The sequence below is a fragment of the Helianthus annuus genome, chromosome 15 (assembly GCF_002127325.2).
Source record: "Helianthus annuus cultivar XRQ/B chromosome 15, HanXRQr2.0-SUNRISE, whole genome shotgun sequence".
In the NCBI taxonomy this organism is placed as follows: domain Eukaryota; kingdom Viridiplantae; phylum Streptophyta; class Magnoliopsida; order Asterales; family Asteraceae; genus Helianthus; species Helianthus annuus.
Window position 1 is genome coordinate 42,152,068 of NC_035447.2, and position 14,657 is coordinate 42,166,724.

The following is a 14,657-nucleotide window of genomic DNA, read 5'->3' on the forward strand; positions in this document are numbered from 1 at the left end:
CACGTTCTCCAAAACGTCCATTTCTATTCAAATGTGTGCGAAATACCCGTGGAATATTCCATAGTAACGTTGCCAAGACCAAGTCAAGCTCAATACTCCTGCAAAACAATACGAAACACAAACAGCCAATCGTTAGTATGAGGATCCTTGGGGTGATCCATGATCCTGATCCTGAAGCTCTACTGAGGATCACTATCTGTCACAGAAGTAAGGATCACTAATTAGGATAGCAAATAAGGATCACTAATTGTTAGAAATTCCTCCCCTAACAGGTACCAAGGGAAGAGAATGCAGAGGCTGATGCATTAGCCAATCTAGGATCATCTTTGAAGATCCCGGAGGATATAAGTATTCCCATTATCCACATCCTGACCCCTGCTATCGAGGATCATGTGGCTATGGAGATAGGACAGGATTCTGCAATCATCCCTAGTGATGATACTCAATCTCATTTAGGATCATGGATCCTCCTAATCATGAGATACATACAACATGGAGAGATTCCTACAGGAGAAAACCATAGGGCTTTCAAAATTAAGGTATCCCAATTTACAATATTGAATAATATGTTGTATAAACGATCTCTTGAAGGACCATATCTAAGATGCATTGAGGATCCTGAAATCCAAGAAGTCTTAAAAGATTTCCATGAAGGAGATTGTGGAAACCACACCGGGGGCAGAGCATTGTTCTCAAGGATCCTGAGGACAGGATACTATTGGCCTATTATGAAGAAGGATGCTGTAGAATATGCCAAGAAGTGTGATTCTTGCCAAAGACATAGTAATATCCTTCATCAACCGGCTGAACTTTTGCATCCTATATCATCCTCGCCATTTATGAGATGGGGAATGGATATAGTTGGTAAGCTTCCTAAGGCATCTGGTGGAAAAGTGTTCATGCTTGCTATGACTGATTACTTCTCCAAGTGGATAGAAGCTGAAGCCTTTGCCCAAGTCAAAGAAAAGGAAGTTATATCCTCCATTAAAAGAAACATTATTACTAGATTTCGTATTCCTTCTGAAATTGTATGTGATAATGGATCCCAATTTATTGGGAGTAGAACTACTAATTTTTGTGACAGCTGGGGGATTAAGATGATAACATCAACACTAGTCCACCCACAAGCTAATGGTCAGGCAGAATCATCTAACAAGATAATCATCAACAACTTGAAAAAGAAGCTTGGATCCAAGAAAGGAAAGTGGGCAGAAGAACTACCCTATGTGCTTTGGGCTGATAGGACAACTCTCAAGAATGCTACTGGCCAAACTTCATTTTCTTTGATATTTGGGGCAGAATCAGTGATCCCTACAGAGATGGTGGTTCCTACTGCAAGAACAAGCATTCGTGATCCTGAAGAAAATGCTGGAAACTTGGTTCAAGACCTAGATACTATAGAAGAACTCAGGGATTTGGCAAGGATAAGGATGGCCAGTTATCAATAAAGGATGGCTGGAGCCTGTTAGGGGAGGATTTTCCATTAGCCCGTGATCCTCACTTGTTATCCTATTAGTGATCCTTACTTCTGTGACAGATAGTGATCCTCAGAAGTGCTTTAGGATCAGGATCATGGATCACCCTGAGGATCCTTATACTAACAATTGTTCTCTTTGAATTTCGTATTGTTTTGTAGGAGTTACAAGTTGGACCTGGTCTTAGCAACGTTACTATGGAATATTCCACGGCTATTTCGCACACGTTTGACTGAGAAGGGACGTTGTGGAGAACGTGGGAGCATGGCATGAATTTCGGATAGTTTGTTAGCGTAGTTAACTTCTATTTTTAAAGGGGTAACGAGCTAGTAGTTAGGACACTTGGCTAATTTCAGCTACACTCACTCGTACAATTGCACTCTCAAGCATACAGTAGATTACTTAACAGTTTTCACACATTCTTGCACGATATACCATAGTGATCCTTGTACCTAGCTCGTTACTATCCGAAGTTGTAAACATTTGTTGGTTAATTTGAACTTGGTGATCGGCAGTTTCCATCACCCGAGGTTTTTTATGCCGGAGATCATTCATTGATCAAGGGCTTTTTCCTCGTATAAATCTTTGTGTCAATTGTGCAAATTACATCTAAGTGATCCTTATCATTGTACCTGATTTCAAGCATCATACCCCGTAACTAAGAGTTTGGTTGCATTATCCTCATCAGATTTTTGACCAAAATAGTTTGGCGCCCACCGTGGGGCAATTGGTGCTTCATTCCTAGGAAGTTTTTCTGTTTGTGATCATTCCGGTTCATTGCATTCAAGTATATGGCTTCATCATCAAAGAATACTTCTACTGCAATGTATGCGGTCAATTCATCTCAGGGCATTCCACCTTTGCCTCCACCACCTGCTGGATCTCAGAAAAATGCTGAGAAGAAACCAACTCCCATTTTCTCAAAACCTCCAACTTCTTCTGCTTCTTATACTCCTACTACTGGTGACATGTTTACTTTGATTTTGCAGATGAAGGAACATATACTGCAGTAGGATAAGACCAACGAAAGGATTCTCAAAGAAATCGGAGATCTCAAGAAACAAAAGAAATCGGCAGAGGATCATTCCCCACTGGTGCCCAGATCTCTAAATTTTGATACTCCGGTGATAACTTCTCAGCCTTCAGTGGCTCCAGAAGTGCAATACGTGGGAGGACCAAAAGGAGTGCACTACGGATCAACAACAATGACTCAGGCATCAGGTTCATATTTCCAGCCGACAGGATCCTATCCTCAGCATATCGGATCCTTCACGAGTTCAGGAGGATACTCAGGAGCACAGCAGATTCAGGGGTTCTGGCCGTTTCCAGGATCATCCCAGGTTCAAGGATCCTCCTTCGTTCCAGGATTATCCCAGGTTCAAGGATCCTCCTTTGTTCCAGCATCATCCCAGGTTCAAGGGTCCTCCTTTGTTCCAGGATCATCCCAGGTTCAAGGATCCTCCTTCGTTCCAGGATCATCCCAGGTTCAAGGATCCTCCTTTGTTCCAGGATCATCCAAGTTTCAAGGATCCTTCTAGATGCCGGGATCCTTAAGGAGTTTGCAAACAGGAAGTTCAGATGTCCATCAGGGAGATTTTATTCCGATGCAGACCATTGTTTCTACTGGTCCTTCGATCATCCCAGAGTCTCAACAATATGGGTTCACATCCGGTGTTCCTAATTCGAACCCGGTGGGAGGTAACTCTTTCAATAATTCTCTTACCACTAACCATGGATTCATGCAGGATACAGGTATCAACCATGCCATGGCCAGAGAATTGCAAAAGTTAAAGGATATGATATCAAGTGTTCCAGGAGTGGTCAAACCTATCCCGGAAATGGCAGATGGGATCCATAAGATATCTCGTTTTGCACCACCAATCTGCGATGCTGAGATACCCAAGAGGTTCCACGTGCCAACCATGAAGTTATATGATGGTTCAACGGATCCTTAAGAACACGTAGCACAATACAGGGAGAGGATGGAGATTAATCCAATCCCAGAAAGGTTAAAGGAAGCATGTCTATGCAAAGGATTTGGATCCACTCTTACTGGATCAGCTCTCAAATGGCCGCTAAGTCTTCCCCCCTACTCTATTACCTCATTTGCTAACCTAGTTAACCTATTTAATAGTCAGTTTTCTTGTAGTAGAAAATTTGAACGCTTAACTAGCGATTTATATAGGATAACCCAGGGTCATAATGAATCATTAAGGGATTACATTACCAAATTTAGTAAAGAATCCTTAGACATTCCCAACCTGGATATAGCCATGGCTGTTGAGGCCTTTAAAATGGGATTACTTAGGGATTCATTGTTCTATGATGATCTTGTTATGACACCATGCAGGAACCTAGATGAGGTCAGAACCCGGGTGTAACAACTCTCATCAAAAGTCATATTTATTAAAATAATTTGTCCAATAGGAAACCCTAATTGAGATACTCAAGTGATTCTGCACAAACCCTAAAATTTTCAGAACAATCAGAATCAGAATCAGGGCCCCTAAAACCCAGGGGGGGTAAACCCTAGTGGACGATTATCTTTAATTCTCGTTGTCAGTTAAGAATTTATCGAATTCAGTGACTCAGCAGGCCTAGTCCCACGCGTGGCAACCCTGTGACCATAGGTGTCCCTTACGGACCGTAAGGGATAAGGCTTACGGTCCGTAAGCATGTCCAATTTCGGGTTTAAATAGCAGACATTGGCACTTGATTCTGGGCACAAAAACGACGAAGGAATTCGTTATACACACTAAATTTTGTTCTGTTTACCACAATTAACACACACGATTCACGAAGTGCTGCCGCAATCAGGGTAATAACTCGATCGCTATTACGATTCAACGTCCGATCGATTGTAACTATCCAACGATTGTTTGAGTGCTGCTCAAATTGAGCTTATACTTTGTTATTCATCGTGATTTCGACTTGAATATTTGAGTGTTGTTTGAATTCGGACTATACTCTGTTATTCGTTGTGAATCCGTTGAATTGTTAAGTATTGCACCTTATTAATCGTTGTGAGGGTTTAATCTCCTGAATTGTCGTAACTGCTGTATTAGTTACTAACCCGTTTGTGTGTGTGCATTATTATTTAAATTAGGATAATCAAGGCTAATCAGTAGGCTTATACACTGCTCGTTAAATCTGCAATGTGAGTCATTCTCTTTTTATCAACTGCTTTACAATACTCCAAATTATTTTCAAAAGTTATAATTACAGGGACTAAGTCGTGGATATCTTGAATTCCTGGCTAGTGGGGTATTGTGCACATTACTAATTTTCTCCCAGTTAGGTTCATTGACCTACTAGGGATAATCATCACTATTTGGGTTCATTGACCTAATAGTGGTATGACCATCGTCACCATTGTGACATGTCACCATTGTGACAGAGCGCCAGATAAATATAAGATATAAACCATTGTAATCGCTCTTATGCTGTAATTTATAACTAAGAGTCATTTTATAAAACCTGAATGAACTCACTCAGTATTTCCCGCTGACAAAACCTTTTTCAAACATGTTTTAGGTGATCTGTTGTGAGCTAAGAAAAGTGTCGTGGAGCACTACCAGCTTAGAGAAGTGGCTCAATGTAAATAAATAAAGAAACATGTTTTCAAAAATAAAGATTTCCCAGTGGAATCACCTTATTGTAAATTACAGGGTTTTTATCCCTAAATTATGTAAACGTGCAGTTTTAAATATTGAAAGATCCTGTTTTTAAAAGACTTCTGCTGTCGCCTAAATTAAATACCACGGGATTTCTGTCCCGCGACTCCTGGAACGGGTCAAACCGGGCCGGGGGCCGTGACAGAAAAAGGTGGTATCAGAGCCACTGATCAAGCCACTAATTTAAGCGAATTAAGTATTTAGAAAATACTTAATTAATTATTCTGTGATTATGTGTTTTATTATCCGATTAATTGTGAACAGTATGGGCAGATCTTTATATGCTAGCCAATATAGTAATTAATGTAAATTCTTAAATAATTTGACCCAAGTTTTAGCACCTTTATTATCTACAGTCTAGAAGCCTTATTCAGTAAATAAATAAATAAACTAATAAATAAAAACCTAGGGTGTTTTAAATTTCAGTTGTTTTGATAAGTACCAATATGAAATAATATTTAAAAGTTTTCTACCAAATTTTGTTATAAATTTTAACTTAGTAATTATGTGTATTTTCCTAAACAGCATGAGTGACTTGTCTGACGCCCTTCAGAATTTAAATCTCTATCCAGTAAGAATAGAGGTCTCCAGAGATTTCAATATGTATATACCAGACACAGAAGAACCTATAGAATTCAACGCTTTACCTCTCGAGAAACCCAAGCCTAAGAAAATGGAAATTGGGGAAAGTTCTAAGCAAACTGAAAAGTTACCATCCCAGGAAAAGTTAAATTTTATATTAGCAAGCTATAATACTATTAAGCCTGTTAGTGAAAATGTTTTTATTCACTCTCTTGAAACACAACTACCAATTACCTTAGAACCAGCTATTCCAAACTCTTCAATTCACTCGCAACCTTTCGGAATAGACGAATGGTTGACTAATGAAATACAGTTACAAAACAATCCCTATAAGCTTTTTCCTCAGTTCGATCCAGAACCTTTACCAAATCCATCAATGAGTAACAAGAATATGGCTGAACTTCGCCACTTTGGCCAGGAACTAATGGATACTGGGAATAGGATCCAAGAGATTGGGGGACAGATCTCCTGGAAATACGATGAGAGGGAACGCCGTTACTAGAATATCATCTAACAAAGGATAGGGGATTTATGGAAATGTGGTTGTGTAAAAGTAATAGTCAAAATCAGTCTGTAAAATAACTACAAATAAAACTTTGTAAGATAAAAGTGTGTATTGATGCCTACTATAAAATATAAAAATGGGAATCGAGAAATCGATAGTTTTGGCTATATGTATATTGTGAAATTTATATGATGATTTTGTGTATAATTGTTATTTATTTGATACTAATAAATTATATATATATATATATATATATATATATATATATATATATATATATATATATATTATCAGATGGAAAACGCGAATAATGAACCAGTTAATGAGGTTAATCAATCTGAGCAACAACCGGGGGATCAATATATGACTAGGCAGGATATAGAAAATATCGTTGCTCAAGGGATAGCCAACACTATTCCAACAATAATTGCTCAAGGGATAGCTAACGCTATTCCAGCAATCGTTGCTGCTGTTAAAAATCCAATAGAACCACAACAAATCATTCCTAGCAAACGTATTTCTGAAGATAACTTCAGTAATAGTGTAAACGGAGGCAATAATCATGTTAATCATAACGATGAACCACGACAAGCTCCGCTCCCTAAGAAAATGAAAGCTGCAACGCCTAGTTGCACTTATAAGGAATTTCTTGCTTGTAAACCCACTGAGTTTGCTGGCAATGAAGGAGCACCTACAGCACTGCGTTGGTTAGAGAAAACTGAGGTAGTAATTGCCATAAGTAAATGTGCTCAGGATGATCAGGTCATGTACGCGTCAAACCTTTTCAAAGAAGGGGCGCTAGAATGGTGGAATACGGTGTTACAAGCAAAAGGAAGAAGGATAGAGTATGCTATGAACTGGGAAGAATTCAAGAGCTTTGTAGAAAGAAAATTCTGTCCCTAATATGAAAAGGAACAAATGACAAATAAGTTTTTAACCCACCGGATGGTGGATGTAGATTGTCGAAAGTATACTTCGACATTCTTCGAATATGCTCGAGTAGTACCAACCCTGGCTTCGCCAGAACCGGTACTTATTTCCCGTTATATTTGGGGATTGATTTCTGAAATCCGTAATATCGTCAAGGCTGCGAAACCTCGCACGATTGATGATGCGGTGGACTTAGCCAATACTCTGACTGACGAACTAGTACGGACAAGAGAAGAAAATAGAAGGAAGGAAGTAGCCCAAAAGATTACCCAAGGATTCCATCCGGGTAACCATAATAATTTCAAGAAAGGAGGAAATGGGCAATCTTCCACTAGCCCATTTTTCGATTATTGCAAAAGAAAGCATTTTGGAAGATGCAAAGGATATTGCAATTTTTGCAAAATTCCGGGGCATCAAGAAGAAGACTGCAGGAGGAAGAGATTTTCAGTCTGCTACGACTGTGGAGAAGCTGGACATCTTAGGCCAGATTGTCCAAAACTGAACAAACTATCTAACAATAAAGCCAAACCTGCAGAAGAAGCAAAAAGGAATGTTAGAGCCTTCCAACTGACTGCTCAGGAAGCAGAACTCATTCCAGATGTGACAGCCGGTACGTTCTTAGTTTACAATGTCTACACAAAAGTATTATTTGACTCTGGTGCAAACCAAAGTTTTATAAATACTTCATTCCATCAAGCTTTTAACTTACCATTAACCAAAACTTAGGCAAATCTTTACAGTCGAAACGACAAACGGGAAACCTGTTAGCATAGATAAAGTTTTGCAAAAAGGAAAATATAAAACTCTCAGGTCATAAATTCTTTGCAAATCTATTACCTATGAAATTAACTGAATATGTTAGGAATGGATTGGTTAGTAGCCAACCATGCTCGAATTCTCTGTGATAAGAACTTTATAGAAATTCAGGCAACCGCCGGAGAAGTAATTATGATTACAGGAAATAAACCACATAAGGTCACGAAGTTCATATCAATAATGAAAGTTGCTAGTTATGAACGAAAGCAAGGAATAGTATATATGATTTCAGTAAATCATTGGTACTAAGAGTAAAGAACTTAAGGAAATTCCTGTAGTTTCAGAATACCCAGATGTATTCTTAGAAAAGTTATCAGGATTACCACCAGATAGGGAGATAGAATTTAGGATACATTTAATTCCAGAAACTATACCAATAGCTAAGATACCTTATAGGTTAGCACTCACAAGAATGTTAGAACTGAAAACTCAATTAGATGAATTACTAAGTAAAGGTTTCATACAACCTAGTTCATTCCCTTGGGAAAGCACCAGTGTTATTTATTAAGAAAAAGAATGGTTCGATAAGAATGTATATTAATTATAGAGAAGGGAATAAGGTTACAATTAAGAATCAATACCCATTACCGAGGATTGATGATCTTTTTGATTAACTTTAAGGAGCTAGATATTTTTCTAAGATATACTTACGTTCAAGTACAAGAAAAAGACATACCTAAGACTGCTTTCAGAACTAGGTATGGTCATTACAAGTTTTTAGTTATGCTCTACGGATTAACGAATGCACTTGCAACATTCGTAAAATGAATAGGATCTGAAAACCATACTTAGATAAATTGGTAATCGTTCTCATCAACGATATACTTATTTGTTCCAAAAGTAAGGAGAAACATTGCAAGCACCTACATGCACTCTTAACGTTGTTAAGAAAGGAGAAACTTTACGCCCAAATTTTCGAAGCGTGAAATTTTGGCTGCCAGAAGTACAATTTCTGGATCATATGGTGAATCATAAAGGTATTCACATAAATCATGATAAAATTGCAGCAATTAACAAATGGAAGATTCCGCAATCCGCAATGGAAATTAGGAGTTTTGTAGGTTTAGCCAGATACTATAAGACGAATTATTAAGGATTTTTCCAAGATAGCTATATCATTAACTAAGCTAACCTGTAAAACAGTTAAGTTTGAATAAGAACCTAAACAAGAAGAAACTTTTAGATCTTAAAGCGTAAATTAACAAATGCCCTCAATTCTAGCCTTACCAGAAGGAACAGAAGATTTTAAAGTATAGGGTGATGCTTTAAATTGCGTATGCATCAAGGTAATTGAAAAAGCACAAAGAAAACTATACCACTCATGACTTAGAATTAGGAGCCATAATTTTGCCCTTAAGAGTTGGAAACATTATCTGTATGGAAGTAAGTTTACTGTCTATACGGATCATAAGAATTTAAGATATATATTTGAGCAAAAAGAATTAAACATGAGACAAAAGAGATGGATGAAAATCCTAAGTGACTACGACTGTGATATTTAGTATCACGAAGGATAAGCTGAAAACGGCTAAAGATTGCCAGAAGAGTTATACAGATAATAGACGAAAGCCGTTGGAATTTCAAGTTGGAGACAAAATGCTATTGAAAATATCTCCTTGGAAAAGAGTTGTTAGATTCGGTAAGAAAGGAAAACTAAGACCAAGGTACGTAGGACCATTTTCAATGATCAAACGTATAGGACCAGTTGCTTATCGTTTACAACTACCAGAAAAGTTAGCTGGAGTACATGATTTATTTCATGTATCCAAACTCAAGAAATGTTTATCAGACGAATCCCTGGTAGTACCTCTTCAAGATGTAGAGGTAAATGAAAAATTGAAATTTGTAGAAAAACCACTACAAATAGAAGATAGAAAGATCAAAATTCTCAAAAACACAAACGATTAATGTTAGTGACCCTAATACCCTTAGGAACTGAAATCAGAAAAGAAACGAAAGTATCCTCATTTATTTCCAGTAAATCTCGAGGACGAGATTTTTCTTAAGATAGGGAGGATGTAACAACTCTCATCAAAAGTCATATTTATTAAAATAATTTGTCCAATAGGAAACCCTAATTGAGATACCCAAGTGATTATGCACAAACCCTAAAATTTTCAGAATAATCAGAATCAGAATCAGGGCCCCTAAAACCTAGGGGGGGTAAACCCTAGTGGACGATTATCTTTAATTCTCGTTGTCAGTTAAGAATTTCTCGAATTCAGTGACTCAGCAGGCCTAGTCCCACGCGTGGCAACCCTATGACCATAGGTGTCCCTTACGGACCGTAAGGGATAAGGCTTACGGTCCGTAAGCATGTCCAATTTCGGGTTTAAATAGCAGACATTGGCACTTGATTCTGGGCACAAAAACGACGAAGGAATTCGTTATACACACTGAATTCTGTTCTGTTTACCACAATTAACACACACGATTCACGAAGTGCTGCCGCAATCAGGGTAATAACTCGATCGCTATTACGATTCAACGTCCGATCGATTGTAACTATCCAATAATTGTTTGAGTGCTGCTCAAATTGAGCTTATACTTTGTTATTCATCGTGATTTCGACTTGAATATTTGAGTGTTGTTCGAATTCGGACTATACTCTGTTATTCGTTGTGAATCCGTTGAATTGTTAAGTATTGCACCTTATTAATCGTTGTGAGGGTTTAATCTCGTGAATTGTCGTAACTGCTGTATTAGTTACTAACCCGTTTGTGTGTGTGTGCATTATTATTTAAATTAGGATAATCAAGGCTAATCAGTAGGCTTATACACTGCTCGTTAAATCTGCAATGTGAGTCATTCTCTTTTTATCAACTGCTTTACAATACTCCAAATTATTTTCAAAAGTTATAATTACAGGGACTAAGTCGTGGATATCTTGAATTCCTAGCTAGTGGGGTATTGTGCACATTACTAATTTTCTCCCAGTTAGGTTCATTGACCTACTAGGGATAATCATCACTATTTGGGTTCATTGACCTAATAGTGGTATGACCATCGTCACCATTGTGACATGTCACCATTGTGACAGAGCGCCAGATTAATATAGGATATAAACCATTGTAATCGCTCTTATGCTGTAATTTATAACTAAGAGTCATTTTATAAAACCTGAATGAACTCACTCAGTATTTCCCGCTGACAAAACCTTTTTCAAACATGTTTCAGGTGATCTGTTGTGAGCTAAGAAAAGTGTCGTGGAGCACTACCAGCTTAGAGAAGTGGCTCAATGTAAATAAATAAAGAAACATGTTTTGAAAAATAAAGATTTCCCAGTGGAATCACCTTATTGTAAATTACAGGGTTTTTATCCCTAAATTATGTAAACGTGCAGTTTTAAATATTGAAAGATCCTGTTTTAAAAGACTTCCGCTGTCACCTAAATTAAATACCACGGGATTTCTGTCCCGCGGCTCCTGGAACGGGTCAAACCGGGCCGGGGGCCGTGACACCGGGCACTCAGGTTCATCCGGCTAGAGGATGACAAAAGGATCCAGGAGAGATTAGCAGGATCCTCAAAACAAGAGAAGCAAGGATCCTCATTCAAGAACAACAAGTTCAGATCCTATAACAAGTCTGACAACCAGAACATGCATGCTGTTGATCAAGAAGAGGATGATGAGGATTATCCTCCAATTTCTGAATATTGTTTTTCTGTTGATAACAATGAACTAATCCTTGCGATGCAGAATTTAGGTGATAAAGCTAGATGGACCAGAAAAAATGACAGACCAACTGCAACTAAAGATAAATCAAAGTGGTGTGCATACCATGAAGATTTTGGGCATCTCACAGAAGAATGCATTGCATTGAGAAAAGAAATTGGATACTTATTGAGCAAGGGGCACCTAAAAGAATTATTGGGTAGAAAAAAGTCAAGGACTCAGGATCCTGAAAGGATCCCTGAGAAAGCTCCAGCCCCTTCAGGAGATGCACAAGTAATAAACTTTATTTCTGGAGGATCAGACATTTGTGGCACATCCTTCTCGGCAGCTAAAAGACATGCAAAGGAAACCAAGATGGATAATGGAGACAGGCCTGTCCGAACATCCAGTGTCTCCGAAGGGAAGGTCATAACCTTTGACGAGGATGATCGTGTTGATATCCAGGATCCTCATCATGTTGGTTTGGTTATCACTCTTTTTATTTCTAACCATTTTGTCCGCAGGATCCTTATAGACGGAGGAAGTTCAGTGAACATTATCCAGCTTGATGTTCTAAAGAAGATGGGTATTCCAGAATCAGATACCATACCGAGATCCTCTGTGCTCGTGGGATTCAGTGGCGAGACTAAGAATACTCTGGGGGACATCAAACTCCCAATTTATGTTGAAGGATTACATAAATATCAAAAATTTTGTGTTATTGACTGTTTATCTTGTTGTAATGTTATCCTTGGCAGGCCTGTTTTGGTTAAAAATCTAATGAGGATAATGCAACCAAACTCTTAGTTACGGGGAATGATGCTAGAAATGTAGAACAATAATAAGGATCACTTCGATGTAAATTGCACAAACAACACAAGGATTTATACGAGGAAAAAGCCCTTGATCAATGAATGATCTCCGGCATAAAAAACCTCGGGTGATGGAAACTACCGATCACCAAGCTCAAATAAATCAATAAAAGTTTACAACTTCGGATAGTGACGAGCTAAGTACAAGGATCACTATGGTTAATTGTGTAAAAGTGTGAGAATTGTTAAGTGTTTGTTGAGAGCTTTGAGACTGCAATTGCGCGAGAGTGTGTGTGTAACCGAAAATGGCTAAGTGTTCTAAATTTAGCTCGTCACCCCTTTAAAAATGAAAGCTAACTAGGCTAACTAATTGTCCGACTTTTGTGCCATGCTCCCACGTTCTCCACAACGTCCATTTCTATTCAAATGTGTGCGAAATACCCGTGGAATATTCCATAGTAACGTTGCCAAGACCAAGTCAAGCTCAATACTCCTGCAAAACAATAGGAAACACCAACAGCCAATCGTTAGTATGAGGATCCTTAGGGTGATCCATGATCCTGATCCTGAAGCTCTTCTGAGGATCACTATCTGTCACAGAAGTAAGGCTCACTATTAGGATAGCAAATAAGGATCACTAATTGTTAGAAAATCCTCCCCTAACAATTACCCCCAAAATATAAGGAGCAAAAATGTAAAATTAACGAGTTATGTTTTCTTGATCTTATCCGCAACAAACTCAACGGATTTATAGCCGTTAATATCGAACTATCTGTTGCCTTGTGACGTCACAGAAGTGACACCCCTGCAAAATCATCATTATAAATAGGAGATATAGATATGATCGTTTGCATTTAAAATCCAGAGCTACTCCCTTTATAACCGCATTCAGAAGATCAAACAGGTATTCTCATCTTCATCTTCTCTCTTTACTTGCTCTGTTTTCCTTCTTTTTTAACTATTCCGTTCAAAATGTTGCTCCGGAACTCCCCTGCTAAGGATCACCAGAAAGTAAGCCCCTTCAAGAGTCAAGGGATCATCACATATTCCGCTAAAGAACGCTGCATTTTCACCGATCCTCAAATTGACAGGGTCCGGTATTGTTTTCCCGCAAACACCGTATTCAAACCCTATGATCCTACTGCCCTGATCGATCACACTTCTGATTCATGGGTTGCCTTCCCTGTGACCCCGTTTGCCATAGGCTACACATATCCCTTTCCGGCTTTCACCCAATCCTTCTTTTCCCTGACCGGCATATCTTACATCCAAGCCATGCCGATGATCTGGAGGGTTTTGTATACCCTTGAAAGGATCATCGAGCAGGTGGGGATAGTTTTAGGCATGGCTGAGTTAGGAGAACTGTAAGATCTTACCACCTTTGGTTCACATCGCTATCTGTTCAAACGAAGGCCTGGGGAGGAGCATCCAATCTTCAAAGCCACCAAGAATGATACCAACTGGAAGCGGCGCTTCTTTTTTGTGAGAAGAGATTCTATCCCTGATGGGAAGGATCTACCCAAGAAGTGGGCTACCCATGGTAGGATGGAGGATCCTGAGAAGGATCACCATAGAACTTATCCTTCAGAATAAGGATCACTGACATTCTTTTGCTTTTTTGTTGTGCAGCTATCTCCGTTTCACACCTCAGATTAACTCCTGCTGCTAAAGAGAGACTCTTGGCTTTCAAGAGACTTGATCCTGAAACAAGAACTTTCAAGACTACCACCCAAGATTCTCAGGAAGTATCCTCTGGTTCTGTCATGATGTCAAGTAAGTATCCTTGTTTTAAAGATTCAATTAAATAATGGAATTCAAGTAATATTAAGATACTTATCTTGTTTTGGTTGTGTAGGTGCTGGAAAATCCACCAAGTCTGCTTCAAAGTTCAGCATCACCGATCTCACCAATGTCAAATCCTCGAGAAAGAAGACTCCTGCTAGCCCCACTGCTTCAATCCCCAAGGCACCCCTCAGAGGGAAGGGAGGCAAGAAGAGAAAGGCCTCCGAGGCTGAGGATCTGCAAGGCCTTCCCTTGATCCGCCAACAATTCATGGACTACTTCAATGAGGTAAGGATCACTGTCCTTGTTTGTATATCCTGCTTGTATGAGGATCATTTAGTTCTGACATTATCCTTTTTCTCCCTTGCAGAAGTTTGCTGAGATTGAAACCTATGTTGGCCACGTTGAGGATCAGGATAGCAAGATTG